This window comes from Diabrotica virgifera, chromosome 7 (assembly GCF_917563875.1).
Source record: "Diabrotica virgifera virgifera chromosome 7, PGI_DIABVI_V3a".
NCBI lineage: Eukaryota > Metazoa > Arthropoda > Insecta > Coleoptera > Chrysomelidae > Diabrotica > Diabrotica virgifera.
Window position 1 is genome coordinate 220,567,886 of NC_065449.1, and position 22,443 is coordinate 220,590,328.

Sequence of the window (22,443 nt, forward strand, 5' to 3'; positions counted from 1 at the left end):
AACTTAAGTTCGATCGAATGTTCCCTGAGGAATTCCACTCCTAGTATTGCATCTTCCGTTAACCCTGGCATTATTATAAATGTTTGTCTTGTTTGTAAATTATCGATCTCGCAGTCAATTGTTAATTTCTGGTTGAGCTCCATTGAAGATCCGTTTGCTAGTCTAGTTCTTCCGTTATAGCTATGTAGGGAGTGTTTGAATATCTGCGCTATTCTATCTCCGGCGTAATTTTGGGTGGTCCCTGTGTCAATTAATGCTTTGTAGGAACTTTGTCCGATTTTCAGTGATGCGAATAGTCGCATGTCGTTTCCTGCTTGTTGTGTAACGGCTAGAACGAGCGGAGTCGAATCTTGCTCCTCAGACTGGGACGACTCCTTGTTTCTCCAGTCTGTTATTCGTTTCCCTGACGTCTGGAACAGCAGTCACTGCTGTAGACCCCTTCTTTGCCGCATCGCGAACAAAACTTTTTCCATGGGTTTTTACAATTCCTACGGAAGTGACCTGTCATCTTGCACCGGAAGCATGTCCTTTTAGCATCGTATTCTGTAGGGTCTGTACGTCTCCAATTTCCGTGAAAATTTTTATTTTCTCGGGTCCTTTCGTCTTCCAAAGTTTCGTACTCTTGGGCCAATTCTTGCAATCCCGATAAGTCTTCGAAATCCCGGCGGCGAGCGTAGAGCTTATATTCTGGCAGCATATTTTTATATATCCTGTCGAGTTCTTGGTTTCTTGACAAAGATCCCTCTCGTCTGATCAATGTTTGAATATCCGTGATGTATCTATCCACTGGTTCGTTTTTCCTTTGCTTCCTGTTTCTGATTTGCTCCTCTAGCTGTAGCGAATATTCTCTGGGATAAAAAGCTTTCTTAAAATCTTTGATGAAGTCCGTCCATGAATCCCAATTTCTGTTGTTGTTTCGGTACCATGACAATGCGTGGTCTCCTAACAATTCTGGTAATGCTTTTAGCAGATCTTGCTTATCGATCTCGTAGGCTAGGCTTAATTCATCTATCCTTTCTATGAAGTCTACTGCATCCGAATGTTTCTTGTCGAAGTGTGTGTTCCACCTCCGCACTTGATTTAGCAAATCTGATTGCCTCATTTGTTTTGTCATTGTTAAGTCTTGTAATTGGTTTCTGATTAATGAAATTTCTTGGGTCAGTGTTTCTGGTTCGGCTTCCTTGGAAGTATTGCTTTTTGGGATTGTTCCTGTCGCTTCCCCGCGATCCTTATAAAAGGTTCTGAGTCTTAATCTTAACTCGTCGACGGTTCCTTTGGAATCCAACCCGCATCTTTCGGCGTCGCGCTGTAATTCCTCTTTGGAAAGACGATTTATCCATGACGTACCCGTCGTGGCACCTGATACTGAGTCTGTGTCTTTATCTGTCGGCATTTTTGGTATTATCTGGGCGTCGAATAACGACGTTTACTTGCGTATATTTCGACTTTTGCTCGGGCGCCAAATTTGTAACGGGTAGTTCTTTCAGGACGACAGACTCAGTAAAACACAGGTTGAAAACAAAGCAAATTTATTAACTCTAAATTATAACAATATAACGCAAAATAATAATTTGATATTTTATCCCGTTCCAGCGAAGTCTTCCTCCGGATGGGCGTCTGTAACAGAAGAACCAAAATTAACAGAGGTATTCAAATATATTATATCTATCGGGGCTCGCTCAATACGCTTGCCTCCGTTGAATTACGAGTCGCACATTACCTCACTTCGGTACACCGTGCGTCTCGTCTCGAGTTGGCCTGCCTGAGTTTACGAATCACCTCACGAACGGTGCACGTCGCGATTCAGGTTGGCCGGCCTCGCTCACTTCGCTTGGCTGGTTATGGAGCCCAGAACGGTCGTTCAGGACTGCCTGATCGTCGCTTACGATGCTCTTAAATATCCCTCTGGCGGCGTTGGTTCGGAGAGGTGGAACTTAGTGGGGGCACCTGCGCGATTTGAGAGAATCGCACGGTTCCGAGTGTCGATGTTTGGACGGAGTGTCAGCCTATCATTACACTAAGACATACCGAATATACATATATAATTTCATAAAAATTAGTCAGGCGGTCTCGGAGGAGTACTTCAACACTGTGGCAGGAGAATTTTATAGATTTAGCTATATAAATGGCTATTAAAAAATAGGGGTTGGTGATAGAAGGGTGAAAATTAAGGGTTATGTGTATTTTTTAATTATACATCATATAAAATTAACGTAGATAATTTGGTCCCAAAAAATAAAAAAAAATGTCAGGGAGGCAAAAATAGATTAAAACCTATTCTCAATCCTAGAGGATATACGTGTACAATTTCATAAAAATCAGTCAAGCCGTTTCGGAGGAGTATGGTAACTAACACTGTTATATGAGCATTTTATGTATATAGAACTGACTGTGAGTTAAATAATAAAAGTGGCTAACTTTGATCACAATAACAGATAAAAGGTTTTTTCTTGAAAATTCGTGTAAAAATACCAGCTTTTGAAATCCCAAAGTAGATTTATTCTACAGTTTATTCTATATTAACAAAGCTATTCAAATTGTTTTTAATCCAAAAATGACGCTACTGTGTTCTTATTTCATTTAGTTTTCACATAATTTCTGTATCATTATTATTTTTTGAACAATATCATTGCAAAAAAAGCTCTTTGGGATAAACAAATTGAATAAAACTTAAACTAATTGAGGAATCGTCTTGAAATATTTTGTGCATGATATGTACTGGTTGTCTCAACTTTTCATGCAATATCAAAGTCTTTAGTTCATTTTCGCAAAAGTTACAGCAAATTTTTCATTTTCAAAATTTTAGTCTTATTTTCCAATTAGCGAAGCAACAAATGATCAAACCAAAATTCGAAAACTGCCATTTTAAACATTTGCTCATCTAGGTACTAAAATATGAATACTCTAAATAAGGTATTTAATTACTCTGTTTTACCTGTAGCGATTTAAACGAAAAAACTGCCATTTTTGGCACTTATTTGTTAATAACTAAAATTCTCATGCGAACTGTGACGGGCATTTTTGTATTTATAATGTATTAGGCATATAGTACCGAAAAAATCCATTTGTAACCTGGCTGCTCAAGTGTCCCGACAAAAACCTTATTTCTCTAGATCTATCTCTAGTAGATGAATTACACACTATCTATCTTAATTAGCCTTCTTCGGTCCATCTTTGAACATAGTCCTCCCCAATCCTTTTCCATTCTTCTCTGTCTGTCGCTACAGTTATCCACCTAGAGCCCACGTGCTTCTTGACATCATCTGCCCATCTCATTTGTGTCCTTCCTCTGCTTCGTTTATATTCCGACGGTCTCCAATTTATGAGAATTTTGTTCTATCGCTCTTCTTTTTGTCTTATAGTGTATCCAACAAATCTCCATTTCAATTTTGCAACTTCTTGTCTAGCATCCCTAACTTTGGTTTTCTCTCTTATCCACTCGTTATTTCACTCATTCATCTCAACGAGTGGATAAGATGAATTACACTACAAGAAAATATTCGCTTAGTAGTGATTTAAACAGAAGAGGACCTGAATGACGTGAAACAACTTCTTAATGTTCTGATGAAAACCCACAGTTTGTTGTAGATAATTAAATGTAATTAAAAAGCTTTAGTTTCTAGTTGACAAGAAAACTGACTGATGAATTACACTACAAGAAAATATTCGTTTAGTATATATATTTAGCTTTTTTACAGGCCTTTTAGGCCCAGAGCTTTGTTGTTCTTTTCCACAGCTTTCTGTTACTTGTCAACTTCTTTCAGTCTGTTATTCCCTTTTCTTTTAGGTCTTCTACTACCGCCTCTCTCCTTCGCTTTCATGGTCTTCCTGTCTTTCTTTTATAATCTGGTACTCTCCTTGCTATTTTCTTGACCACTTTGTCGTCGTTCATTCTTTCTATATGACACAGCCACTGCAACCTTGTTGATTTTATTACGCTCTCTATTTGTAGTTTCTTGTAAATATTATAACTTTCCTCATTTATTGTCCTTCTTATATATCCTTCCTCTGTTCTCTTCCCTCCCAATATTCTTGTGAGTATTTTCCTTTCTTATCAACTTACTGTTTCTTTTGTTGTTTGGTTGAGTATCCATGTCTCACATCCATATACGCTTAGTAATGCATTTAAACACAAGAGGACCTGAAAATGAGGTGTAACAACTTCTTAATAATCTCCTTCTTTTGGTGCCTATTCGTTTCAAATATTGGCGATCATTCTGGCTATAATTATTTTATTAACTGATGCTTTAAAGAGATTAGCTGTTGTTGTGGAGAAACATTTCCTCAGGTTCTTTCAACATGATATTCTTCTTCTCCCAATTCCTCGCCTTCCGAATACTTTGCCTTAAAGGATTACCTTCACTAATCTGTATTTAGTGCCGTTTCTCATTTTGTGTCCGAGATGTTCTGACTTTCTCCTTTTAATGGTATACATCACCTCTCTTTATTTCCACATTCTTCGTATTACGGTCTCGTTGGTTATCTTGTCCGTTCATGGTATCCTTAGGATTCGCCTGTATAGCCACATCTCGAAGGCTTCAAGTTTCTTCTCCATCGCTTCAGTGAGTGTCCAGGATTAAACTCCGTAGTATAATATTGAGAAGGTATAACATCGTAGGAGCCTTACTTTTATCTCCAGATTAATGTTGTGGCTTTTAAAGAGTCTGGTCATGTTATTGAATGCACTCCTAGCCTTCTCTATTCTACATTTTATTTCTTGTGAGTGATCCCATTGTTCATTTATTATTGTTCCAAGATAGGTATACTATTTTACTCGGTCCACTGGTGTATTGTTGATAAGCAGTTGGGCGTCTCTAATTTTATTTTTGCTGATGACCATAAATTTACTTTTTGATATATTTACTTGTAGTCCAAATCTTTCACTTACTTCATTTACTTTGTTTATTAGTTGCTGTAAACTGTTCAAATTGTCTGCAAAAATAACGGTGTCGTCTGCATAGCGGATGCTGTTTAGGCGTTCTCCATTTAGGAGTATTCCACGTTCACAATTTTCCAAGGCTTGACTAAATATTTCCTCTGAATATAGGTTAAATAATATAGATGGAAGTATACATCCTTGTCTAACGCCTCGTAGAATCTGGATCGCTTCCGTTGGTTCATCTCCAAGATTTGTTCTTATTGTGGCTGATTGGTTTCAGTATAAATTTTGTATTATACGCCGGTCTTTATCATCCATTTGGTCTTTTGTTAGAACACCCATCATTTTTCGGTCTTAAACTGTATCAAATGCTTTTGGTAGTCCACAAAGCAGGTGTAAATATCGCCAGTCATATCTCTGCATCTTTGAAATAATACCTGTAGACTAAATAGTACATCTCTTTTACCTACGCCTTTCATGAATCCAAACTGTGTCTTGTACTCCCTCTTCGCATAGTTTGTATATTCTACGATGTATAATTTTAAGAAAAAATTTTAATGTGTGGCTCATAAGACTTATTAGCCTATATTCTCTGCACTTTTTTGCTCCCTTTTTCTTTGGTAACGTAATAAATTCTGAAACTAGCCAATCGTTTAGGATATTGCATGTATCATAGATATTATTAAATTCCTTCCTTAATAATAATGGGGATAAAAGAGACATTCTCAACAAAAATTAGTATTGTTTTCTAAAAAAAAAAGAATGTGTGTGTACTTTGTACGTACGTAAGAAGTGATACATCTATTATATGATTTCAACGAAATAAATATACTTTAAAAAGGTTATTTGTAATTTATTTAAAGATTAAACTTATTATTACTTACTACTTTCAAAAATTTTTATTAAAACAATACCAAAAATAAAAAAAAATAGAAAACACACGGGGATTCGAACCGGGGACCTCTCGATCTCCGTTCACACGCTCTACCATTGAGCTATATCCCCTTTGCTTTGACAGGTTACAAGATTTCTCATACATACTGACAAATTTAATAGACCAAGTAAAGTATACAAAAATACTTTAAATATACTTACTATTATTATAAAATACCTTATTCCCGAGGAAGACAAATCCAAAGACACAAAAATTATAATAAATATATTTACTAAAAACACTAATAATATATTCTTTTCACGCACACCCTATTTGCGCTACATAAAGATGTAGCGAGTAATACCATACTATCGGTGTGCGCATGCGCAGGGAATGTAAAAATTCACCCTCGTGCCTAAAGAAGTATAACTTCAAAAGAAAGTTGGGCTTAAACTAAAATAAACCAGAGTAACTAACAAAGACTTAGCGTTGGTGATTCTCCTTATACTCCAGGTTCAACTACGTTGTCTTAAGAAGATTCCCACCTCCAAAAAAAAAAGGTTCAACTACGTTATCAGTCTGAGAGCCATCTGTATACCAGCATTAATCTGCTATTATGAGCTTAATTTTATTCGACCCTTCCTCTAAACTGCTTTTCAAAATTATATTTTGGTTTCATTGCAACTGGTACCATTTTTAACTCTGCACGATTTATAACTATCTCTTTAGATTTCATCCATGTATCCTTTTGCCCTGCTTCGTGCAATATAATCCGCTTTCTGTAAGCTCCCAACTTCCCCTCCTTCTCTATCCGTATATATGTATTGGACGGAAATCAAACATGACTTCCATAGAGGCTGTTGGGATAGTGGACATTGCTTCTGTTATGAAGCATATTTATCTTTTCTTTGGTAGTCTCTTTTGGACACCTAGACCACCATATTATTGCGTCATATCTCATCATGGATCTGAATATAGCCATATTGTAGACGTAGACAGTATATCTGTTACCCGTGTTGAGCTGCCCCCCCCCCCACTTGCAAAAATCAAAAAACAAATAGCCCTGATTTATGAGCTATTTATGAGCTCTCATATTCCGCAAACTAAAAATTTTGAGCTCGTTCCACTGAGCAGGAATTTGATACTTTAGTGGGGGGGGGCTGAGTCAGCCCCCCCCACTACTTAAAAATAGGAATATTGAATCGGTTTTTGCGGCAGAATTACGAGCTATTTATGAGCTCTTGAAATTATATAGTTTAGGTTTTTGAGCTCATCCCCTTCACCCCCAAACAACCCTTTAATTGATTTAACTTAAGAGAAAAATGCTGAGAAAACTTAAAATATAATAATATGGTATTGCGGATATAATTCCTATAGCTTATATACTCTAAGAATAAACTATTAAACCACGTGCATTTCGATTATTGAGCTACAACCCCTTCGCAAGAAAACCACCCTATCTTCCAGGCTTAAGAGAAAGTTGTACTTAAAATGCATTAAACTAATTATTTGGCGACTACATATCATTGAATAATTTATAAGCTTCCAAATTACGCGCATTTAGATCAGTAAATTGCAATTTATTTTGTATAGTGCAGTCACTGAAGGTAAAAATCAACGATTACCTTCAATTTCGGTGAACCTTCATCGATTTTCACGAAAATTGGTCAGTGGTTAGAGGATACGTCAAGAAACAAAGGTGACATGGTACCACCTTGCGCCTTTACCCTGAGGGTGGATACCGCCCCTTCTCGGGGGTGAAAATTGTTTTATTAAAAATAACTGCACAAATCAATAAAAGAACAAATTAAAAGCAAAATTTATTATATAAAGTTAATAAAATAAGTCACTACTTTTTAAGTTATTAAAGATCAAAGATTTTAATTATTCGTGAAAAAAATGCATGCTATGAAGCGGTTTTTCGTAAATCACTGAAAAACTGTAAGTTTTTACAAAAAAGTTAATAGTAGTTTAATTGGTATAGCTTATATTCTAAGAATAAACTCTTAAGTCACGCGCCTTTCGATTATAGAGCTACAACCCCTTCGTAAGAAAACCATCCCATATTCCCGGCTTAAGAGAGAGTTGTACTTAAAATAATTTAAATTAATTATTTGGCGACTACATATCGTTTAATAATTTATGAGCTTGCAAAATATACGCATCTCAATTATTGAATTGCCATTTTCTTTCTATAGTGCAGTCACTGAAGGTAAAAATCAACTATGACCTTCGATTTCGGTAAATCTCCATTCATTTTCACGAAAATTGGTGAGCGGATTTTGATGCTATCAACTTTTTCTGGAGCTCATTTTTGATAGGTATTTCTAAGTACTTTGACAAATATTTAGTACCTAAGTGTTATAAAATGCATCTCTTTCCCGTTATTTAAGCTTGAATCCTTGGATTTGAATAGTCGCAGAAACAATATACATTTAATTACCAATAACTTACTTTAAATTAACATTAAAGGGTTTTTCAAGTAAGCAATTTATTATATTTCTTATTAGCTTCAATTTTAGTGATGAACACTTTTTTGTAAAAACTTACAGTTTTTGAGTTATTTATGAAAAATCGCTTTAAAGCATGCATTTTCTTTCACAAAAATTAAAATATTTGATTTTTAATAACTCAAAAAGTATTGATTTATTTTAATCACATTATATAACAAATTTTGCTTAAAATTTGTCCCTCTCTCGATTTGTGGGGTTATTTTTAATAAAGTAATTTTCACCTCCGAGAAGGGGTGACATATACCCCAGGTTAAAACCCCAAGTTGTTATTGTTAATTTGTGGAAATGAATGGAGATTTACCGAAATCGAAGGTCACAGTTGATTTTTACCTTCAGTGACTGCACTATAGCAAGAAAATGGCAATTCAATAATTGAGATGCGTATATTTTGCAAGCTCATAAATTATTAAACGATATGTAGTCGCCAAATAATTAATTTAAATTATTTTAAGTACAGTGGCTCTCTTAAGCCGGGAATATGGGATGGTTTTCTTACGAAGGGGTTGTAGCTCTATAATCGAAAGGCGCGTGATTTAAGAGTTTATTCTTAGAATATAAGCTATACGAATTAAACTACTATTAACTTCTTTGTAAAAACTTACAATTTTTTAGTGATTTACGAAAAACCGCTTCATAACATGCATTTTTTTCACGAATAATTAAAATCTTTGATCTTTAATAACTTAAAAAGTATTGACTTATTGTTGTTCTGAAGCTATTTCCTTGTGGACTTTTTATAATTAAATATTTTCTATTTTGACAATTTATTTTAATTCAATAATTTATTTTAATAGTATTTTATATTTTGACAACGAAACCCGATTTGGGCTTCGAAACGTTAATAAATTCATTTTTTAGTAAAATTGTGGCTTATTTCCCATAGAAAATACTTAATTATTGACTTATTTTATTAACTTTATAAAATAAATTTTGCTTTTAATCTGTTCTTTTATTGATTTGTGCAGTTATTTTTAATAAAACAATTTTCACCCCCGAGAAGGGGCGGTATCCACCCTCAGGGTAAAGGCGCAAGGTGGTACCATGTCACCTTTGTTTCTTGACGTATCCTCTAACCACTGACCAATTTTCGTGAAAATCGATGAAGGTTCACCGAAATTGAAGGTAATCGTTGATTTTTACCTTCAGTGACTGCACTATACCAAATAAATTGCAATTTACTGATCTAAATGCGCGTAATTTGGAAGCTTATAAATTATTCGATGATATGTAGTCGCCAAATAATTAGTTTAATGCATTTTAAGTACAACTTTCTCTTAAGCCGGGAAGATAGGGTGGTTTTCTTGCGAAGGGGTTATAGCTCAATAATCGAAATGCACATGGTTTAATAGTTTATTCTTAGAGTATATAAACTATAGGAATTATATCCGCAATACGATATATTTTAAGTTTTCTCAGCATTTTTCTCTTAAGTTAAATCAATTAAAGGGTTGTTTGGGGGTGAAGGGGATGAGCTCAAAAATCTAAACTATATAATTTCAAGAGCTCATAAATAGCTCGTAATTCTGCCGCAAAAACCGATTCAATATTCCTATTTTTAAGTAGTGAGGGGGGCTGACTCAGCTCCCCCCACCAAAGTATCAAATTCCTGCTCAGTGGAACGAGCTCAAAATTTTTAGTTTGCGGAATATGAGAGCTCATAAATAGCTCATAAATCAGGGCTATTTGTTTTTTGATTTTTGCAAGTGGGGGGGGGGCAGCTCAACACGGGTATATCTGTTTGGCTTTCATACCCCATATTTTCCAACATATCCTTAGAGATATCCAAAGGGAAAGCCTTGCTTTGTTGGTTATTCTTACCTGCTTGGTATTTTTAACTAATCATGTTTATTGTTCAATAAAGATATAATAAAAATATGACTTATTAAGTGCATTAACAAATATATTCAAATTTTTGCCAAAAACTAACAATCTGTGGATTATACTTATGGCTTTGGTATCTGATGGTAACTTCTTGATGTCGAATGGTACTGCTGTTGCTTCTGCAACGGGCTCTGGGGTTGTAGGTGTTCATGGCCACCAGGCCTACAGGTGTTGTTTGTTGCAGTTTAGATGAAGTTGCAGTCTGGATGAGATGTTCCTCGTCCTTGTATCGCAGGCGATTTGAGGATTCTTGAAGCTCCCAGAGGGAGGAAGGTGATCTTTATCCAAAAACTAGTAGAATAATGCGTGCATAAGTTTTGACATCAATAAGAAAAAGTACCCTTTGCCCAAAAGTATTCAAAGAGTAGCAGATGGCAAGGGGTAAATTAAATGGAATTAAGATGAGGAGAATAGTTAAAGTTTGATTACTAAACGTGCATATATGTAAATTAAAAAATATATTTAAAACTAATACAGTGCGGTGGAATAAGTGTTGCCCCCCCCTGTTAACTTGTTTATGTTAAGAATATAAGCAAAACGCTCAGACAGGTGGATTTTTAAACTAATCATAGTATATCATAGCATCAACGTTTCGAACTTTACGCGATCCCTCTTCAGGTGACAGGCATAACTTTGATTTTTTTTAAATGGTAAAGTACATCATGTGACACCTCATTTAACAGATTTTAAAATACTGATTTCAGAAATATAGAATACTTTAATTCTTTTTGAGATCGCAGGCTCAAAATTTCGGTCGAACTCTTTTTAAACGCACTTACTTTTTTCGAATTCTGAGAAAACTAATAAGTATTTTTAAAAAATTTAAACGCAGAATGAAAGATTAGATTACTACCGAGGGCTGACAGTCCCTTAGAATAAACAAAAAGTTTCTTTTGAATGATATATTTGAAATTAAAAATCACACTAAATTTTCTCTTTTTTCCACCACTGTGACTTATTAAATAAACATTATAGGAGTTCTCAGGGACTTTGGACCATCGAGAATACTGTAATATTTCATTCTGCGTTTAAATTTTTCAAAAATATTTATTAGTTTTTTCAGGATTCGAAAAAAAAAATGATTGCATTTAGAAAGAATTCGACCGAAATTTTGCGCCTACGCTCTCAAACAGGATTAAAGTATGGTACATTTTTGAACTCAGTATTTTAAAAGCTTTTAAATGAGGTATCACATGATGTAATTTCCCATTTAAAAAAATCAAAGTTATGACTGTCACCTGAAGAGGGATCACGTAAAGTTCGAAACGTTGATGCTATAATATACTATGGTTAGTTTAAAAATCAACCTCTCCGAGCGTTTTGCTTATATTCTTAAAATAAACAAGTTAACAGGGGGGGCAACACTTATTCCACCGCACTGTATATCAGAAACCATGCTTTTAGATGGGAGGTTAGGTTAGATATAAAAAAATATTAGAGACTCTGCTAGATGCAGAAATGTAATTAAAATATGGTAATATGTATTCTTACCCCAAGAGAATAATAAGTCTGGAAGTAGATAGCTATTATCAGCTCTGTAATTGCCTTTTCTAAGATTACCACCACCATTTTGAGAATTTGAAATGAGAGCGTGAACTGTAGATAGGTAGGCATGTTCCGTATTAAGACAGATACTTACAGAGTAAGAATATACGGGGTACTTTCAGTATGATGAATTAGATGTTAGATGAAAAGAGATATATTAAATAGAAGATAATAAAAGAGGATAATAAAAGAGGGCGCCAAACAAGTTTTTAACGAAAAAGCAAGTTAAAACGAATAGAAAAAAATTATTACTAATAAAATATTAAAGAAAATAAAGTAAAATAATTATTTAAAAATAAAGTATCAAAGATGTGACGTTTGTAACGTTACAAACTGACTACTACAGTTTAACTAGGATTGACAGAGTTTTCCCTGTCGCACTACTTAATGCGGATATTATGTAATGTTCTTAAAGTCGCTTTCGTCATATTTTAAATATTCTGTTGTACAGAGTTCTGAGATCGTAAATACCAGTGGCGTACTGAGCACGGTTCCGCGGGTTCCGTGGAACCAGGGCCCGGGCCCCACAGGGGCCCGCTCTGGCGCCCTTTTTGCTTCCTTTGTTTCTAACTTGATATGGACATTTTGAAACACACAAGTACGCATTACCCACTAGGAAATCTAACTGCTTAATAAATTTTAATTTCTGTGTAGGTACTTATAAATAAAAACGAAGAATACCTACCAATATCAAAATCAAAAAATTTAAAAACAATATTTATTAAGAAACACAGGGACTGGATAAGTCCGGAATTGGACGAACTAACTAATTCTAAGCAACTTTTTTTCTATACTGTTTTTTCACGAAGTCAATACTTTTCGTGTTATTTGCTAGTGAAAATGTTTATTTTTCAACAAAAAACCACGTTGCAGGCGGTTTTTCGCAAATAACTCAAAAAGTGAGTATTTTGTCAAAAAAATATTATTAGCAAAAATACCTATAGCTTATAAACAAGTGAAAAAAATGGTGTATGTATAAGGTCTGTAGACCCAGTAGAAGCACAATTGTAGCTAATGAAACGTGAGTTCTTACTAGTTAAATTCCAAATCAAATAATTCAAGGTAAAATAACCAAAATATCAAGCACTTTTCAAGGAAAACTCAAATTTTTTAAAGTACATATTTGAAAAAAAAAAAATTTTTGTTTTTTAAAAAAGTTTCTAACATCAAAAGTAAGTTAGTTACGATCAAAAGAATGTTGGTCAATTTTTTTTGTTGGTAAAAAAAAATCGTAAAAATCACTCCCAATTAGCATCCAAAATTAAATTAATCGTTACCGGTTCAGAAATCACTTTACTTTTTATTGTTTATAACATCTGTAAGACTTATTGGTTCAAAGTGCTTATTTTTGAAAAGGCTGCAGTTAAATGGGCTTAAACGAGTCACTAATCACGAGTGTATGCAAATTTTGAACAGTCATATCTTAACCAATTTTTGTCTTCAGGAAAATAAAGAGCCCAAAATACAATAGCAAAACCTATAATATAATTATTTAAAAAATATAATTTTTTTACTACTTGAGATTTTTGATATCACCAATAACTTACAAGAGCCCAAATTTATTTTGATCGCTACATACTTATGCTAGAAACTTTCATAAACAATAAAAAAATAAAGCTTTTTTTAAACACTTTAAGAAAGTTGAGATGAGTTTTTTCCTAAAAGTGCTTTATTTTTTGGTTATTTCAAGTTGAAATATTCGATGTGAAATTTGACGAATAAGAACCTACTTTTTATTACCTACAACTTTGCTCCTACTGGATCTACAGACTTCGTATATACTAGACACCATTTTTTCTTTTTTATAAGCTATATTTCTACTAAGAAATTTTTTTTGATAAAATACTTACTTTTTGAGTTATTTGAGAAAAACAGTCTAAAAACGTGTTTTTATTGTTGAAAATAACCATATGCACCCGCAAATAACTCAAAAAGTATTGACTTATAGTGAAAAAACACTATAGAATTAAAGTCGCTTAGAATTATTGGTCAGTTTATTCAATTCTCGACTTATCTTAAACGTATGTTTTTTCAGCCCCGAGAAGAGGTGAAACTCACCCCCAGGGCAAAAGTATCCATCGGTACAATATCACTTTTTTTCTCTGACATGTTAGCCATGTGTACGCCAAATTTCATGTCAATCCAAGCGGTTTTTTAAAAATTACAGCAAAAATTCTGAGTATATGGACTTAAATTAGCTAGTTTTTATAAATATGTATATTATGATATATGCTGATTTTTATTTAATGTTTACTAAAAACTTTGATACACAATGTGTGTTTTTATTGGGCGAGCGGGCCCGCATCTCAAATGGAACCAGGGCTCGCTGATCTATCAGTACGCCACTGGTAAATACGCTTTAAGACTGATACTATTAGCAGTGCTGAAAGAATATATTTTACTATTATTATATTATTATATGTAGTCTTACGTTCTATATTACGTAACAGTTTGTTTTTTTTTATATTTCCCTAATTTTCTATCGATTATTCTCTCTTTTTAATGTCTGTCTTGCTTAATAACTTTTCGATGCCCCTGGTATTTAAAAATTTCAATAAATCATCATCATCATCATCATCATGCAACCTCTTCTGTCCACTGCTGAGCATAGGTCTCTCCCATTCTTCGCCAATCTTCACGGTTCTGTGCTTCTTGTTGCCATTTCTTGGACATTCGTTTAATGTCGTCCATCCAGCGTGTTGGTGGTCGTCCTCTGCTGCGTTTGTCTTCTCTTGGGCGCCAGTCAATTAGATTTGTGGTCCATCTTGAGTGTTTTAGTCGCGCTATGTGACCTGCCCAATTCCATTTCAGCTTGGCTATACGTTCAACAACGTTTTTTTTTTCCTTATGTCTTGGTTCCTTATTTTTTCTTTTTTTGTCACGCCGAGAATCGATCTTTTGATGCGCCTTTGTGCCACTCGCAATTTTAGTACTGTTGTTTTTGTGAGCGTGAGAGTTTCTGCTCCGTATGTCATAATAGGAAGAACGTATTGGTCAAATGTCTTACGTTTCATAGCTGTCGGGATGTTGCTCTTAAAGATGTCTCTTAGTAAACCATACGCCGCCCAAGCAAGTGTTATTCGTCGTTGAAATTCGCAAGTCTGATTGTCTTTGCCTAGTCTGATTTCATGACCAAGATATATCTACTTCTCTGTCAATTCTACCACTTGATTTTGGATGGTTAGGTGTTGGATGGGAAGTAAATTTGTCATCATTTTAGTCTTATTGATGTTTATTTTTAGACTCAGTAAGGATGTGCGAAAAAACGTCTATTTTTGGATGTGAGAGGTGGCATTCGGATTTTTGCAGATAAAGTTAGGTGACACCTTCAGTAACAATAATTGACTTATGCTACTTCTCAAATATGCCCGGAACATTAATAAAAAAATTAAAATATTTAAAAATTTCAAAAAATTTCGAAAAACATCGATTTTTTTCTGCTTTCTTTGCTTATAACTTTAAAACTATTCGTTTTGGAACAAAGTCGTAGAAAAATGAAATAAATATAATTGAATTCTGTATCATATAAGGCTGGTAAAAAATGTCTTAATTTATTACCTTTTCTGCAATATAGCAATAAATACAAAATAAGGGGGCAAAATAAGTCTGTTGTTATTCAATATTTTTTAACCACTTTGGTGACACATAGAACCTTAGTAATTCACTTATCAAATTATTTGTAACATGCGTAAATCGTGCATCAAATTTCATTAAAATCTACCTAATAAATTCTGCGTAATAAATTTGCAATCTAAATGTTTTTAAAAAAGTTCAAATTTTTTAAAATCTTTCTGAACAAAAAGTAGACCATTTAGAAGTTGGCTAATTTTTTTTTACATATAAAGAGGTGCTCTACCTATCTAAAACACTTTACAGAATTAAAATCGGATTATTTATGGGGCCCAGCAATGTTTTAAATTTATAAACAATTTTTTGGGTTATAAAAAATTAGCTTGTTTAATAGGTAATAAAAAAAATTAATTTTTAGCAATGCAAATAATTAAAATCGGTATAATTTGACTTAAACTTTCAAATACTGTCAGCAGAATTGCTATTTTATTTTTTAATCAAACCTTATTTGCGTTCAAAAATTGCAATTTCCCGATTTTTTGAAAGTTCCACCGCGTTTATCTCGAAAACTATGCATCCTACGAAAAAAATTGTAAGAACATTTTTTGCTTAGAATTACCCAAGAAATACAAAAAAATGTTTTATTTTGCGAAAAATCGATTTTATGTAATTCCTCAAGTTCTTTGTTTATAACAAACTTATCGACATCCGGATCAACTGTTACCCAAAAAATTCGTGTTCTACGGGTCAAAATACATAAAAAACTTGGGTAAGTCCATCTAAATAAAGAAGCCCGTAGCACCCCCTCCCGGCCACAGCACTAATTTTTTTATAAACCAAAAAAAGAATGTGTGTGTACTTTGTACGCACGTAAGAAGTTATACTTCTACTACATATTATGTGATTTTTAAGACAATACCAAAAATTTAAAAAAATAAAAGAATAAAACGCACACAAACACATTGAAAAATGCCACAAAGAAAAAATGATTTCTGAACGATAATAATTGTTGGCAAATATTTTAAATACGCATTTTCTGAAAAAAAAATATATATAACAAATATACTTACAATCATAAAATGCATAAAAAAATAAAAAAATAAAAACTTGCATCGGGAATCGAACCCGTGAATTTCGTGGCGCTTTGATTTGTAATCGAAGCCTAGACTCACTCGTCCAATTCCACATTATTTGTCATGTGGAAAAATAGGGTAACTGAACGTTTTACTGTTTGACAGTTGTTTTGAATATAATTAAATTATGTAGTTTAAATTTTGTGGAAGAAAATATTAAAATATAACAAAACAGTAAGAAAACAATATATTAGATGAAGATTGGTAGAACTTTTGTTCGTAATCAAATTAAGTATGTAAATCAAAGCATTACATACCTACTAGATAAATAAATCTACGTCAAAAAATCATAATTTATTAAAAATAAAAATCGGACCTAATTTGGGATTTCTCTCTAAAATTCCCATTCTTGAGAAAATAAATGTACAGTAGAGCGTCGATTATCCGAACGCCGATCAACCGAACGACCGCTTATTCGAACTATCGACTCCCGCGTCCCGCACTCAAATACCGAGCAAGCGTTAGTAATTGACGCTTAAAATATCTTCAATTTTCTTCAATATTGTATCCAAAAATAATTATGTTGTTGCAAAGACTGCACTTTTTTGTTTAGTTGCTAGTTGTCATTATAAAGATATAAATAAATATGTAGGTATATAAATATGGCTTTTATTCACTTGTGGATAAATATGTATGACTATAAATATGTATCAATATATTGTAGTTCGATTATCGGAACAAATTGGTTTTTCGAACACCTATGTCCCCCAATTAGTTCGGATTATCGACGCTCTACGACCTAATCCAAATGTATAATTACAATATGATTATAATAAAAACTACCTACCAAATTAGAATGAGTTTTCCTTGTCCAAAATAGTCCAAAAGTTCAAAAATATAGGTATATGAAAACTATTTAAAAAGGCAGTATAACTATTAACTAACTTTTGTTTGTTGTTTCTTTTCACACAAATTTTAAAACGCAACAACCATTAATAATCTAACTACAGCTGTGCCACAGCCGCCATATTGAATAATTTTTGACATGTCATTTGAACATCCAATCAGAACAAAGTTAAAATGCGCATGCGCCGGGATCATAGGTTAACATATAAAAATTCACCCTCATATCGCCGGTAAAGAAGTATAACTTCAAAAATTCTTTATAACTTTAAAACATTGCTGAGGCTGCTTAAATAATCCGATTTCAATTCTGTAAAGTACATTAGATAGGTGGAGTACTTCTTTATATGTAAAAAAATTGACAAATCTTTGTATGTTCTAGTTTTTGTTGTGCAAGATTTTAAAAAATTAAAATTTTTTAAAAAAGTTTAGATTGCAAAATTATTATGCAATATCTAGTAAGTCAATTTTAATGAAATTTGGTGTACGGTTTTAGCACATTACAAAAATTTGCTAAGCGAATTAGGAAGGTTCCAAGTGTAACCTAAGTGATGGAAAATCATTGAATAAAAACAGGCTTGTTTTGCCCCCTTATTTTATATTTATTGCTATTTTGAAGCAAGGGTGAGTAAAAGAGCTGTACGGATTCTGCGTATTTGGTGGAGGCGCCCCATGTTATTCTTATGGGGAAAACGAATAAAATCGCTAAGGTTCATTCTGCTCGTTTTTGTCTCGTTTTGTGGTGGAGACGCGACTGCTCGTCGGATCTTGAAGTAAGGTGGGTCGTTGGATAGGGGCGCGTTGGCTCGTCGGATAGTGATGTAAAAAGGGGTCGTTAGAAAGTGGAGGGGTGGTGAAAGGGGAGGAGGACATTGCCAAAACGGCATTATCTCCCGATGGTATTGGTATGATTGGAGCTTGTGATAGGTTAAAGGTGTGGGGAGTATCGAATATGTTATTTAATCCAGTAACTAACCGTTACGACCTGCTTACTATATTTTATCTACGACCGTAACATAATGTAGTATGTTTAAGCGATAGCGACATTACATCCCCGTTGTGATTGGTATGATTGGAGCTTGCGACACGTTAAAGGTGAGCTAGCATCTATATGTAATAGTAAAAAGACTCTCCTTCTCTCTCTCTTTCTCTCTCTCTCTCTCTCTGTCTCTCTCTCTCTTTCTCTCTCTCTCTGTCTCTCTCTCTCTGTCTCTCTCTCTCTCTCTCTGTCTCTGTCTCTGTCTCTGTCTCTCTCTCTCTCTCTCTCTCTCTCTCTCTCTCTCTCTCTCTCTCTCTCTCTCTCTCTCTCTCTCTCTCTCTCTCTCTCTCTCTCTCTCTCTCTCTCTCTCTCTCTCTCTCTCTCTCTCTTTGTCTCTCTCTCTTTGTCTCTCTCTCTGTCTCTCTCTCTCTGTCTCTCTCTGTCTCTCTCTCTCTTTGTCTCTCTCTCTCTGTCTCTGTCTCTCTCTCTCTGTCTCTCTCTCTCTCTCTCTCTCTCTCTCTCTCTCTCTGTCTCTCTCTCTCTCTTTCTCTCTCTCTCTCTCTCTCTCTGTCTCTCTCTCTCTCTTTCTCTCTCTCTTTCTCTCGAAACAATTCATAAAAGATACAGGCGAGTGTCTTCTTCTTCTTCATGTACCATGTCCTTTCAGAACGTTGGTTACCATTATAGCTATCCTAATTTTATTCACTGCCACCCTAAATAGCATGCTTGTATCAACACCATACCAATCTCGCAAGTTCTTCAATCATGAGGTTCTTCTTCGTCCAGGACCGCGTTTGCCTACTATTTTTCCTTGCGAGGTGTCGATGAACACGAAATAACGTACAGCAACCTATGAGGTAATACTAGAAACAAAATATGATTAATCATAGAACATATACCATTCTTACAGTATGACCAAACCAACAAATATCCTCGATATAATCTTCTCTCATTGAGTACTAGTATACACGGATCTCCCTCCAATCATGCACCTGTTCCTTACAAAGAACATATGCCATTCTTACAGTATGACCAAACCAACAAACATCCACTAAAACAGTATGGCCAAACCATAAAAACGCATAAGATATAATAAAAGCATTCTTTTGATATGTCCAATCCATCCCTCTCATGAATTTATCAAATACAAAGCAACGGTATTGCATCAAAACCAACATTCGTCTACATATACACGTTTTATACACACACATACTTCAAAATGAACTTGAACCATCCTTAGAGCATGGCCAAACCAGCTAACTCGATATAATCTTTACATACAGACAAATATTCTTCAATATGAACGTAAACCGAGTAAGTAATGTTATACATAGATATCAACAGAAAATTTAATATTTTTAAAGACCTCTTCAATACCCTTCAGACAACAATAATAGATATAGTGAGCTGCTCAATATGGATCTTATCTGAAATATCACTTGATCTCCACTAAATATGCATTAATATACAGCGCTATTATTTTATATATGCGTATCATTTTTATGAAAATTACTGAATCCAGATGATATTGTGAGTTGCATACTATATTTTATCTACAGTAATTCTTGTTTTTTAGGTTGGTATCAGGTCTCTGGTAAGAAATGTGAATATATATTGTATTAGAAAAATCGTTTAACAATTTAGCATAACACAAACAACTGTTTGATATGCCGATATGATGTATATGTTGATATAGAAGAGGCATTTAACAAAGTGTAGTAAGCAGTATTTTTAATTCCTCCGTTTCCTTTCTATAAAATTGAAGATTTCTAAAAACTTCTTTAGCATTCAAAATACAAATTCCTAATTTTTAAAATATTCTCAGTCAGTAAAAATTTACAATACTGCTGTTTTCAAAATATACTGATAATAACATCAAAACATTACACAATGAATTTATATTTGATTTATTGTACCAGGAAAACTTGCAGAAAAGTATATAGTAACCAAAAAACAATCAGATATTATTAGTTTTTCTTCCATATTAATCCATGTGTGAGGCCACTAAATAACATATTCGATACTCCCCACACCTTTAACGTACCACAATCTCCAATCAGACCAATGCTAATGAGATGTCACCATCGCTTACACATAAATTATGTTACGGTCGTAGATAAAATATATGCCTCTCTACGTTAAGCCGTTTAGGTGCTACATACCTACAACTTTTATTGTCTATGCCTCTCTTTTTACTTGTGTATATATAATTTTCTCAATCGAATTACTCTAAAAGACTTTTGCTTTGAAAAATTGCAATCTTTTTCTATTACATATCTTCCTTCTAGATTTTTTTTGTCTTTGTCATTAGGTACTACATACCTACAACTTTTATTGTCTATGCCTCTCTTTTTACTTGTGTATATATAATTTTCTCAATCGAATTACTCTAAAAGACTTTTGCTTTGAAAATTTGCAATCTTTTTCTATTAAATATCTTCCTTCTAGATTTTTTTTTGTCTTTGTCAACTCAGTCGAAGTTCTTTTTCATATCGATGAATATATTCGTTACTACCCACACCTTTAACGTACCACAATCTCCAATCAGACCAATGCTAACGAGATGTATAGCGCCAACTATCGGATAATAGCTGAATTATGGTAGATTTCTTCGACGTAATGTCAAGAAAAATTGGATAAAAATGGCGAATTTGAATAAAAATTGACTAAAAATGGCGTCATTCAGCGGCTAATAGGTAAACTATGGTAGATTTCTTCGACGTAATGTCAAGGAAAATTGGGTTAAAAATGGTGAATTTGAATAAAAATGGCGAATTTGAATAAAAATGCCGAATATGTTATCATTATATCGCTAATACCTAAAATACATATCAGATAAATTCTTTCGCTAAGTCCAAACCACCGATATTTCTCACATTATTTTCAAACCAGATTTAGAGTTCTAGTCAAGCATAAAAATCAAATACATCAGCATGTCAAAAGGGTTTTAGTATTTTCGTTTCTATTAAGAAACATCCAAACTTTTCGTATACTATCGTGTTGTATACTTTTGTACACTATTGGTTTTTATAATTTGTTTAAATTTTTTTAATAAATGTAGCAATAACTTCGAAATTATGGCATTTAGTTGTAGGGAAAATAACATGAAAAATAATCAGTATTTCTTTAGGACTTCAAAACTCAAATAACGACTTCTTGTCCTATTAGAAATACGGAATTGGATTTCTAGAAAAACGGAAAATCTGACAACAATGTAATTGTCACTATAATATAGACCGCCTCAGAAAATTAATACCCATCAAAATCTATAAAAATCTTGCAAGCCGTTTCCGAGATAATTGAGTGTTTCCATACATAAAACTCACTCTGTATGCAAACCAGATTTAGAGTTCTAGTCAGACATAAAAATCAAATACATCAGCATGTCAAAAGGGCTTTATTATTTTCGTTTTTACTGAGAAACATCCAAATCTTTCGTACTCTATTATACACAGGCGTTCTTTCATTATGTCCAAACTAGTAAACCTCTTATTTTTACCATGCAACTCTCAATATTTACATTATCTCTCCCTAGGTGCAAAATGTCAGTATATGAAGCATAAATATATGCAAGCCACTAATTGCTAAATCTATCACTATATCGATAATACCTACAATACATATCAGATAAATTCTTTCGCTAAGTCCAAACCACCGATATTTCTCATATTATTTTCAAACCAGATTTAGAGTTCTAATCAGTTGGAGAATACAAATTTTTGTTATAAAGTACGTTTTAAATGTGATCTCAAATAAAATCCCATGCATAAAACAAATTGAATTCATCGATATGAAAAAGAACTTCGACTTAGTGCAATATAAATGACAAAGACAAAAAATATATCTAAAAGGAAGATATCTAATAGAAATAGGTCGCAAATTTTCAAAGCAAAAGTCTTTTAGTATAATTAGAGTAATCCGATTGAGAAAATTACTTATTATGGGTATACACAAGTTAATAATAAGCAAAAAATCGAACTTCTATTGATCCAATCAAAAAAATCAAATACATTTGTACTATGAGAATGATCTCCGAAAGGGAAATCGATAGGTCAAAATAAACTAATTTTAAAGTAAAAATGTGGCTTATTCACAATCATCATCATTCTCTTTACCTTATCCCTATGCGGGGTCGGCTTCCCTAATTGTATTTCTCCACACAATTCTGTCTTGGGTCATATCAATGTTAATCCCCTTTACCAACAAGTCCTGCCTTATCGCCTCCC